This window comes from Chelonoidis abingdonii, chromosome 14 (assembly GCF_003597395.2).
Source record: "Chelonoidis abingdonii isolate Lonesome George chromosome 14, CheloAbing_2.0, whole genome shotgun sequence".
Taxonomy (NCBI): domain Eukaryota; kingdom Metazoa; phylum Chordata; order Testudines; family Testudinidae; genus Chelonoidis; species Chelonoidis abingdonii.
The window spans coordinates 34,124,109-34,135,227 of NC_133782.1; the positions used below are offsets into that span (position 1 = coordinate 34,124,109).

General features: G+C 43.3%; 1 pseudogene; it reads left to right on the forward strand.

Annotated features, from left to right (window-relative positions):
- The first annotated feature begins 269 nt into the window (after nt 1-269).
- On the forward strand, nt 270-8,883 carry LOC116826510 (olfactory receptor 10C1-like; annotated as a pseudogene).
- Nucleotides 8,884-11,119: the final 2,236 nt, after the last annotated feature.

An 11,119-nucleotide genomic window follows, 5' to 3' on the forward strand; every position in this document is an offset into this window, starting at 1 on the left:
AAGTTGACCCAAAACAACATTTTTCAGTGAATAAACAGATCATCCAAAAATTTTCACTCAGCTCTGCTCGGGACTGCCAGCTCCCAAGAACTCCTCCACCTCCAAACCAACAATCCATTCCACACAGGACACCAAAACCAGAAGCCAGGTTCTGACATCAGACTGTTGTGATAATTGGGCCTACAAATTTTACCCTGATCATGACTTTAACTGTGAGAGGTGAATGAAAGTTCATAAGATGCCACAATAACCTAGGACAAGAAATGTTGATGGGGAAAGGTAGGGAAAGGAAGACAGACTGAATGAGTCCAAACACAGAGGCCTAGCTCAAGGATTGTGTTAAGATCATGACGGGTAAATGAAAAGCATGAAACCAGAAATCAGTGACCCAAAAAATTAGGCCTAATTGGTAGACAAAATAATGAGAGGAGGGCTATTCCACTCACCACTCCATTCTGGGGTCCTTACAGAAAGAGACTCTGGAGAAATTGGCTGCTGGAGCGAGCTTCACCAACATGAGTACTATAACCACCATTTCCTGGACCCCCAGGCCTTCCTCATCCTGATCCTGAAAGATGTCCTGACTCGGCCAAGCCAAAGAGAGGGACCCAGATGACATCACCAGCTCTGCTGGCTCCAGCTGAATTCCAAAAACCACCTGGGATGAAACAGGATTGGACTGTAACATCACCACCACTTACAACTCATCTCAGCTAACATCTTCTCTTCCCCCCAAGGACAGTTATGACCATCACTGATACCATCTAAGAGACTGTCAAAAAGGTGTTTGCTTGTTTTTTCCCTTCTAAAAACTCTCTCCAGCTAAAGGGAAAGGAAACAGGGAATTTTGTTAAAATGAAAGCCTGACTTAATACTCTAAATTTCAAATACTGTAACTGTTTTTTTCTTCTTTTCTGTATCTTTAATAAAACCTTAAAAGGATTGTTAATGGCGTGTTTGCCATGGCACTGAGGAGGCAGAAGTCTTTGAATATCAAACCTAGAACCTTTTTAAATACTGGTTAATGTTGGACAGTGAGCGGGTTATGTTAACACTTTTGAACCATATGACCATCTAAATCAATGCAAGACCAACAAGCCAGATGTTGCCTTTTTTACTCACATGGAATAGTATTTTACCCCATGAGTAGATCTATTGAAATCCATGGGATTAGTCATAAGGTACTGCCCCATGTGAGTAAGGAAGAATTGGGCCTTTAAATTCCCATTGGTTGGAATGCTTCATAAAGGCCAGACTGTGACTCCTTCACTCACACTGGTAAATGGTTATTGTCACGAATAGCTCTATTGACTGATCATCTGTCTAACTATTCACTGATGTGACCAAGGAGTTTGTAAGCTGGCCTTCAGTTAGCACCCAGAACTGGTCACTTGCATCCTAGTGGCAGATTTTATATGGACTTGAAACACAATCTGCATTCCATTCCCTGAGCTGCTCAGCCCTGAACTGTTCTGATGGTTTTGCTAACAGCACATGGGCCAAGCCTACCCATGGTGTAATCCCACTGCCTAAAATGGAGTTACTCCAGGATAAAATCTTCCCCCGTGATGTTTACACAGAACTAGCTGTATTCCCCTTGATGCTCTTTGGAGTAATAGGTGTTTTGTCTTTCCTGAGGAAGAATTGCCTTGGCCCCAAAGACATTTCCACCGCTTGCTACTGTGGGACCCTATGTGAACGTGTCTTGGGATATTCCTCTTGTGAGAATTAAGTCATGCTTCTATTCTGCCACACGTCATGGGCCCGGATCCCCAACTGGTAAAAAACAACATAGCTCCACTGACTTGCATGAGGCGATGCAATTTACTCCCACTGAGAATCTAGCCCAGAAAGTTTTGTTCCTCACATTGGCTGAATCCCCACAAGGTCTCATTTAGTTGCTATAATTTAACATCAAGTTTGTTTTAGCCTTACCCACTACTGAGAACTCTGTATGTGACTCCTGTCTCTAGGCAGTTAGTGCAATAAACCAAATTTATCCTGAGTATAACATTGTGGATTCAGTGTTGCTACACTAGTGGAGCCCACTGACTTTTAATGATCCCCTCTGCAACCTGTGGAGTTGAAACTCTTTTTCATGATCATTGCAAAACCTTTTTAATAATGCCCAGTGGGACCCATTAGTCCTTTCATTGTTAGCTGATCAGCAGAGTTTAATTGTGAAGGAATAAATCAATACAAATTACAGATCAATAATATTATGACAGTAAAAGTCCATATGGGCACTAGGTCAGATAGCTATCAAGGTGTTTAGAGTGATGGGCACCTCAGCTATGCATACAGGGAACAGCTCTGGATCATTTTTCCAATGGGATGATCCCAGTTACAATCTGACTGCAAGGCTAAAGTCATAATCTCTGAGGCTGCCTGACTCTGGAGAAAGCTAATTTATTGTTTGAACAGAGCAGGGCAGCAGCGATGCAGAGTGAAGTTTGTACCATCTCTGACGTGAGATGAATTGTTGGGTCTCAGACTAGTTCATACTGCAAATAAAATACGTAAAACTGGGCTTGTTCAAGGGGCTTGAGGGAGTTTGATGTCCGGCCCCCATTGTTTTTTTAATTACTTTAGATGCATAATTCCCTTAGGCCACTTGGAAAATCCCACTCTAAAGTGACATCACAGTTAACACCAATTAAACGGCTGTGTGTGCAGGCTTAGCCAGAGAGCAGCTCCCTCCCACCCTGGGACTCCATCCACTGTATGGTCACCATAACCACTCGGTGGCCATGTTTCAGCCATCGCTACTGTTTTTATGCAGGAGGTGTATGCGTGTGCCAGTGCATTCTGGGAAAACCTGGGCAGGGGAGAGTGCCAGAGAACTTACAGACCAATCAGTTCATGGGACTAACCTCTATTAGATATCCTAGTATGGAGAGCTGGGGGAGAGAGGGAGGAAGATAGGGCACATTGGCACGGCACGGGAATGCTTTCTCCATTGCAGAAGATCAGTGTGATGGATCAGTTACAAGAGGAAAAGCACTGACCAGCCTGCCCTTTGGGTAGCAGAGACACAATGTTAGCTGCCATTGGTCTGGCTACTAGCGAGTATGGGTATCTCACTTACAGGGAGTCCATGCTGAGACATCCCAAAAGAGTCCTCTAGTACTCAGGTCTTTCTATGGATCAGGACTTTGCAAGGTGGCTCCAGGAGGGCATCCAAAATCACTGGTCACCTTTGAAAATTTCCACTGTGATTTTCCAAAGGGTAAAAACAGGCAGGAGCCTTGTTCCAACTGAACATGGGTGGGAATTCGGCTTCTAACTCTGTTAGGTTCTTTGAGAGTCCCTGGCTAACATGCAGGCACAATCCATGTTTAGAGTCTGCAAGGCTGCAAGCTCAGGTACCGGGCCATCAGCATGGCAAGGAGTGATTGTGTGGGCAGAGGCTTGTAGGGGGTCCAGCGAAACAAGAATAGAGGCACATTTAGGAAACATGCCCTAATGCCTATCCTGTCCTTTACTGCTGTAAAACAGGAGAAGCCTGGCAAGCAACTTTTCATCTGTGCTAAATTAACTCATATACAGGCCATTTTAATAAGAATACCTGTTTTTACAGCATTTTTCGTTTCCAGGTCTCAGACTACTTTACAAAGGAGCTAAGTATCCTCAGCCCTGTCCTACAGATGGAGAAACTGAGTCACAGTGAGGTGAAATTACTTGGCTACGGTCATCCAGGAGGTCAGTAACAGGGCAGAGAACAGAAGCCAGGTCTTCTGAGACCTAGCTCAGTGTCACAGCTACTAGCTCACACGGCCTCTAGACAAGCTGCGGCGAGAGGGAGCACGCGTCTTAATTTGATGTTCACACTTAATAGTTCTCATAAAACCATGTTCATCTGTGGATCTCAGAGCACTCCAATTCCCAAAAAGTGTAAGCAACATTTCAGAAGGTGACTAAGTGGTTTAGGGGCTTGAGTCCAATTTTCAAAAGTGACTTAGGCACTTAGGAGTCTGAGACTGTTAAAGGTATTTAGGCATCCAGATCACTTTTTAGAAGCCCTTAGGTGCCAACTAGCCATGGATTTCAATAGGAGTTATGGGCCTTGGTGCATTTGAAAATCTGACTAGGCACCTATCTGCAATGTGAGGTGCCTAAATACTCTCAAAAACTGTCCCTAAGTCTCACTGAAAGTCAATGGGACTTAGAGTCCTGGGCCTGTGGGTCAGATTTTTAAAGGAAAATTGTAGACAGCTGACTCCCATTGAAATCAATGCAAGTTAGGCACATACATATTTTAAAAAGCCTGCCTTAAATCAGTTTTGAAATGGGACATAGCTATCTAAGTCAACATAAGAGCTGCCATACAGGTCCATCTAGCCCAGTATCCTGTCTCTGACAGTGGCCTTTACCAGAGCTTCGGAGGAGTGTACAGACCAAGGCAATTATGGAGTGATTCACCCGTCTTCCCTTCCTGGCTTCTGGCCGCCAGAGGTTTAGGGTCGCCCTCAGCATGGGGTTGTGTCCCTGACCACATTGGCTAATAGCCATTGATGGACCGATCCTCCATGAACATATCTAGTTCTTTTCTGAACCCAGTTATACTTTTAACCATCACAATATGCCATGACACCAAATTCCACAGGTTAATTGTGTGTTGAGCCAGGAAGGGTCAGATTTTTAAAGGTATTTAGGCACCTAACTCTCTTGATGTGCCTTTGAAAATCCCACTGAGATCCTGTCTGCTTCCTTCGGCACCTAAATATATTAAAAAACATGACCTTTACCCCATGTCAACATCTCCATTTTACAGAAGGGGAAGTGATTTGGTGTAGGCCCCACAAAGAGTCAGTGGTAGTGAGGACTAGAACCGAGGCATCTTGACTTTCTGCCCAGTTCCTGGGCTGTTAAACAGAACTCAGTATTTCCCTCGATGCTGAGAGCAGGAAAACAAACTGTCTCACGTTTCCTTCCTGTGTGAAAACAGTAGGAAGAAGGGCACGTTTACTTCTGTGGGTTGAATTCCCTTGGCTTTGTTGTATGCCCATACATGTCAGTATATTCATTTGAGTCTATCTATATAGGGTTCCGATCAGTAGGTTGAGAATCAAGAGATCCATGGCTTGAATCTTGACTCAGTTATCCCTGTGTAATTCACTTGGGCCAAAATCCCCTTCTGGTGTGAACCTGTATAATTCCAATGAAGTCAATGGAGCCGTGCCCCTATATATATCAGCTGAGCAAAAAGTGAGTCCTGCTTTACACCATCATAAGCAAAAGGAGAATCACTCCCTGGTTTATCTCATCTTACTGGATGAGCTTGGGCCATCGTGTCCCCTCTCTGTGCCTCAGTTTCTCCATTTATAAAACAAAGATATTTGTATCCAGCTTCTATATAGCACCTTTCATTCATTGATCTCAATGCACTTACAAATGCAGGTCAATATCATTATCCCTATTTCGCAGATGGGGAAACTGAGGCATGAGAGCTAGTGTCACTTGACCAACATTTCACATCATCTGATGCTCTGAGAAGATGGAGAACCCAGGTTTTCTGACTCCCAATCCATTATCTGTTACAGGGTTTCATCAAATTTGAGGGAAACCTCTTATTTGTATTGTGATCAGTCAGGAATACTCACATCAGTGGTTTGTTTGGGAAAAATTGCTTGAGTTAGGAATACACATATAATTTAAAATTTGCCCAGCAGTCCCCACATGGATTGTACTATTTTAACATAACATTTTTAATAGTGTACCACTTCCTCTGCAAAGGATCTATAAAGCCCTCACTAAAGTGGATATCAAGCTTTTATAGGAAGAGGTTTAGCTCAGTGGTTTAAAGCTTTGCCTGCTAAACCCAAGGGACGTGAGTTTCAATGCCTTGAGGGGGCCACTTCGGGAGCTGGGGCAAAAGCAGTACTTGACATGCTAGTAATTTTCAAGTCCCTTCAGTTTATAGGACCTTGATAATCTCCTATATCTGTAGTGGGAGGGATAGCTCTGTGGTTTGAGCATTGGCTGCAACCCAGGGGTTGTGAGTTCAATCCTTTGATGGGCCCCTTTGGGGAAAAGGGCTAACAAAGCCTTGAGGGGATGGTCTTGCTTTGAAGCAGGGGGTTGGAACCTAGAATGATCCTGCTGAGGTCCCTTCCAACTTTAATATTCTGATTCTTATCCTCAATCTTAACAGACAGGGGACACTAAGACCACAAAGAAGGGAAGTGACTTGCTTAAAGTCACTTGGTGGAATGAAGTCAGTAGAGCCAGGAATGAAAAGCTGAAACTCCCTTGACTTGTCAATCAGACACCTAAGCTCCATTGGAAAGCAACTGCCTCCCAATATCAACACAATGGGTTAAATAGAACCTTGTGGGGAAAAACACACTACAGCTCTGCTTTCTGTTTTGTAAAAATTAGAACATAAGCTTCCAGTCCTCTGCCCCAAGTCCTGCTTTAATACATTTAGGCTACAATTTTCAGACACAGCGAAGATATAACCAGAATCAGTGGTGAACGGGGGGGTGGCTTCTCTATTTAGATTAAGAATCGAAAAAAAAAGGAAACAAGAAAAAAATGAAAGTAAAGTCTCCAGGAGAGAGCACAATGTGTGTGCAATGCCCTGTGACATGACGACAGTTATTTTCCCACACAACAGAACATCTATCCGGCAGCCATCGAAGACAATTATACTTCAGGAGGAGCAGTGCACAATCACAATACTTATTAGTCCATAATTTCAACACAATGGCAAAATGTGATAGATAGATGGAATGTGTATGGGACAGATAGATAGTTGGGCCGTAATGGGATGGACTAGATTGTGGCTGTGTATGGGATGGAATACAGATGCTGTGTTTGGAATGGATAAATAAAATAGATGGCTGTATATGGTATGGATGGATAGCTAGATGGATGGCTGTGTATGAAATGGATAGCTAGATGGATGGCTGTGTTTGGGAGATGGATAGTCAGATGGAGACTGTGTATGGATAAAGTATCAAGGGGTAGCCGTGGTTAGTCTGGATCTGTAAAAAGCAGCAGAGAAGTCCTGTGGCACCTTATAGACCTAACAGAACGTTTGGAGCGTGAGCTTCGTGGTTAATACCCACTTCGTCAGATGCAGGTAGTGAAATTTCCAGGCAGGTTATATATGCTAAGAAACCAAGCTAGAGATTAACTGAGGTTAGTTCAATCAGGGAGGAGAGGCCCTGGTCTAGCAGTTGAGGTGTGGAAACCAAGGGAGGGAACTGGTTCTGTAATTGGCAAGCCATTCACAGTCTTTGTTTAATCCTGAGCTGATGGTCAAATTTGCTGATTGAAACTGAAAGCTCAGCAGTTTCCTCTTTGAAATCTGGCTCCTTGAAGTTTTTTGCTGAAGATTGGCCACCTTAAGGTAATGCTATAGTGGGCCAGGGAAGTTGAATGGTTCTCCTATAGGTTTTTGTATTTGCCATTCCTGATATCTGATTTTTCCATTTATCCTTTTCCGTAAGAGACTGTCCAGCTTGGCCGACTGTACATAGCAGAAGGGGCAGTGCTGGTATAAAACAGATGTATGTGGTCTTGGAGATACACAAGCCTAAGTTTGAAGTAACTGAGACAACTGAGAACCATTGACTGAAGTGAAGTTGCCGTGGATTTACACTTGTTGTGAGGACAGAATCTGGCCAATATGATGTCAGCCCTGATAGATAGATGGATATATATGGAGAGAGAGAGAGGGAGATGATAGCTATCTAGGGAGAAAGACAGAGAGATGAGTATGTATGAAGATAGAGATAAATAGATGTCTAGGGACATAGATAGATGTCTAGAGAGAGAAAGAGGTAGATATATTTCTATGGAGATAGATAGATAGATGGCTATGTATGAAGATAGTTATGCTTGACTTAAATGCTGTATCAAAATAATGAATACTTTTTTTGGTATTTTTTTATTTCTTAACTTGAAATATCCTGAAATTTCCAACTCCCCTGAACGGATCACAGAAAATCACACCTCAGTAACTGAGTTCATTATACAGGGCTTTTCTAACCTCCTGCATATGGAGTGCCTTCTCTTTCTGTTGTTCATATGTATTTATTTCATCACAGTGCTGGGCAACATCCTCATCCTCATCCTTATAAATGTGGACCCAGCCATTCACACCCCCATGTATTTCTTCCTCAAGAACTTGTCCTTCCTGGAGATCTGCTACACCTCCGTCGCCCTGCCCAAGATGATGGCCAACCTCCTCTCAGAGGATAAAACTATCTCCTTTGCCAGTTGTGCTGCACAGATGTATTTCTTTCTGTTATTTGGAGCAACAGAGTGCTGCCTGCTAGCCGTTATGGCTTGTGATCGATACAGCGCCGTATGTAACCCACTGCGCTATGCGGACATCATGAATAAGTCTGTGTTATCTGGCTGGCTGCCGGATCATGGATCTGTGGAAGCCTTGTGGCCCTGGACCATACCATGTTTATCTTCATTCTCCCTTTCTGTGGGTCCAATGTGATCAACCACTTCTTCTGTGAGATCCAGCCAGTGCTGACGCTGGTCTGTGGAGACACCTACTGGAATGAGTTCCAAATCATTGTGGCAACTGCCTTCATCATCACGGTGCCCTTCCTGCTGATCTTGGTGTCCTACATCCACATCATCTCCACGATCCTTAAAATGAGCTCTGCCAAAGGCAGACACAGAGCTTTCTCCATGTGCTCCTCGCACCTCACTGTAGTGGTACTGTTCTATGGGACAGCCGTGTTCATCTACATATGCCCCAAATCCATCTATTCCCTGGATATGGACAAGTTGCTCTCTCTGTCCTATTCAGTGGTGACTCCAATACTGAACCCCATTATCTACAGCCTCAGCAACAAGGAAGTTAAAGGAGCAATTTGAAGAATGGGAATCAAGATCTTTCCTCCAAAAACATAGGCAATTTTCTTCCAGTTGAACTGTATACCGAGGAATATCTCCACTCTAAAGAGAAATCTCCCTTATTGAAATATACCCTCAGAGTCATCTTGAGTACAGTGGGAAATGTCCCCTAATGGGAAGCTCTAAGGATAAACCCTTCATATTGAACTAGTTATAATATTTTGATTTTAATATTTCTATGATATTTTATGGAGAATTTGAACTTCAATAAAAAAAATCTGCAATTATTTACCCCCATTTTTTGTTTGCATTTTTGTACCTATTAAAATGGAGTTTGTTGTAATTTTCAAAAATTTGATTTTCCCTGAATTTTTTTGAATTATGATGAAGTGTGAAAAGTGACAGTATTTTTTGCAAAATATTTTTCTTATTTGTTACAAATCTACAGAGCTCATGGAATTTTTGGAATTTTTAACTTCTCAATGAAATTTCAAATGTCATTAGAAAATTTCCAACTCCCCACGTCTATTCCTCTGTTGTTTGATGGGCTCTAAAGAACATCTGAGTTCTAGAGAGAACTATTTCTTACTGTAACATCGTCCAAAACAGTGGTTCTGAAACTTGGGCCGCCACTTGCTCAGGGAAAGCCCCTGGTGGGCCAGTTTGTTCGATTGTGGCTCTCACTGGCCGTGGTTCACCATTTCAGGCCAATGGGAGCTGTAGCAAGGGCGGCCAGCACATCCCTTGGCCTGTGCCTCTTCCCGCATCCCCCATTGGCCTGGAGCAGCAAACCAGGTCCATCTAGCCCAGCATCCTGTCTTCCAACAGTGGCCAATGTCAGGTGCCCCAGAGTAAATGAACAGATTAGGTAATCATCAAGTGATTCATCCCCTGTCACCTGCTTACACAAAATAGTGGGGGTGGGGAGGAGAAGCTCCCTCATAACTTTCAGTCCTGTGAATCAGGTACTCATCTGAGCTGCAGGATAACCCCAGTTTTAAGTCTCCCCCTCCAGTTGAGGAATTTTAACAGCTCACCTCTCAGGTGAGTGGCCTCACCCCTGGACTAGGGGCCATCCTGATGTGGGGCTCCCTCAAGCTCTCCTGATGAAGCTATTCCACAGTGGATTAAATTATTAATGAACCATTGGGCCACAGAGAGGGAGAGAAAACATGATAATGACTCCAGAGCTTGGTGTTTACAGCATCCATTTGGGATGTGGAGGATCCAGTCCTCCTGCTCCACTGACCTTTTAAAATTATTTATCCACAGCGGAATAGCTTCAACAGGAGAGCGAGAGGACAGGCATAACCTTCCTCTTGGTATCTCCCATTGTCTAGTGTAGGTGGCTCCCTATCTCACATGCTGGCATTTATGAGTCCTGTTCTGAGGTGCTTGCCTTTCCCAATTCATTTCACCGGGAGCCAAACTCAGACTTCATGAATCCCAGGGATTTTTTAGGCAGGTAGAAGTTAGGCATTGCAATGCATGGCAGCAGAAAGCCTATGGTTATTTTTTGTGTGTGTGTGAATTTAGCTCATAGGGCCAGCTTTTTAAAGTCATTTGGATGCCCCTTGCGATATTCAGAAGAAAACTCATCTATTTCAATGGGAGTTGGGCACCCAGATGCTTTTGAAAATCCCACTCTCTTAAAAAAAATCTGCCCCTTTCTTCATTGATCTGATTTTGTTTTCTTGGAGCCTTAATGTCTCTCCATTCATGCAGGATGGAGGAGCATGTTTTTCGAGGTGCTCAGTACTCTTCAATGGGAAATTCTCTTCTGCTTGTAGCCATTTCACTGAAACATTTAATAGAGGATTTATTGTTGTGGTTAAGTCTAATTAATTAAGGGGTGCTGGATAGGTTTAAGTAGGATTAAGTCAGGAGTACAGGGCTGACGAGCATATATGAGTGTGTATTAGGCATATTAGCAAAGTAAGGCTGTAATGCAAGGCCTACAGGCTGAGGCCTGTAAGATTGCAATGTACCCATACTAGACTTTAGGCCTCATGAGGGTGTATATAGGTAGGTGACTCAAGAATAACTCTATACCAGTAAAGTTACAATATCACCTAAAAGAATGTGCCAGTGGGTGATATTTGGAAAAAACATGCCAAAATGTACCCCATCTAGATCGCAAGACGCCAGATTGTAACATCACGAGAAATTCTGCAGTAACTGCAGGTTACCATAGTAGCTTCTATACCTCAGTGCTAATGGGAATAAGAGGAACTAGGATGATAACCTATGAAAAGCAGAGCACCCTAAAGTTTATGGGAAGTGGAGGTGCAAA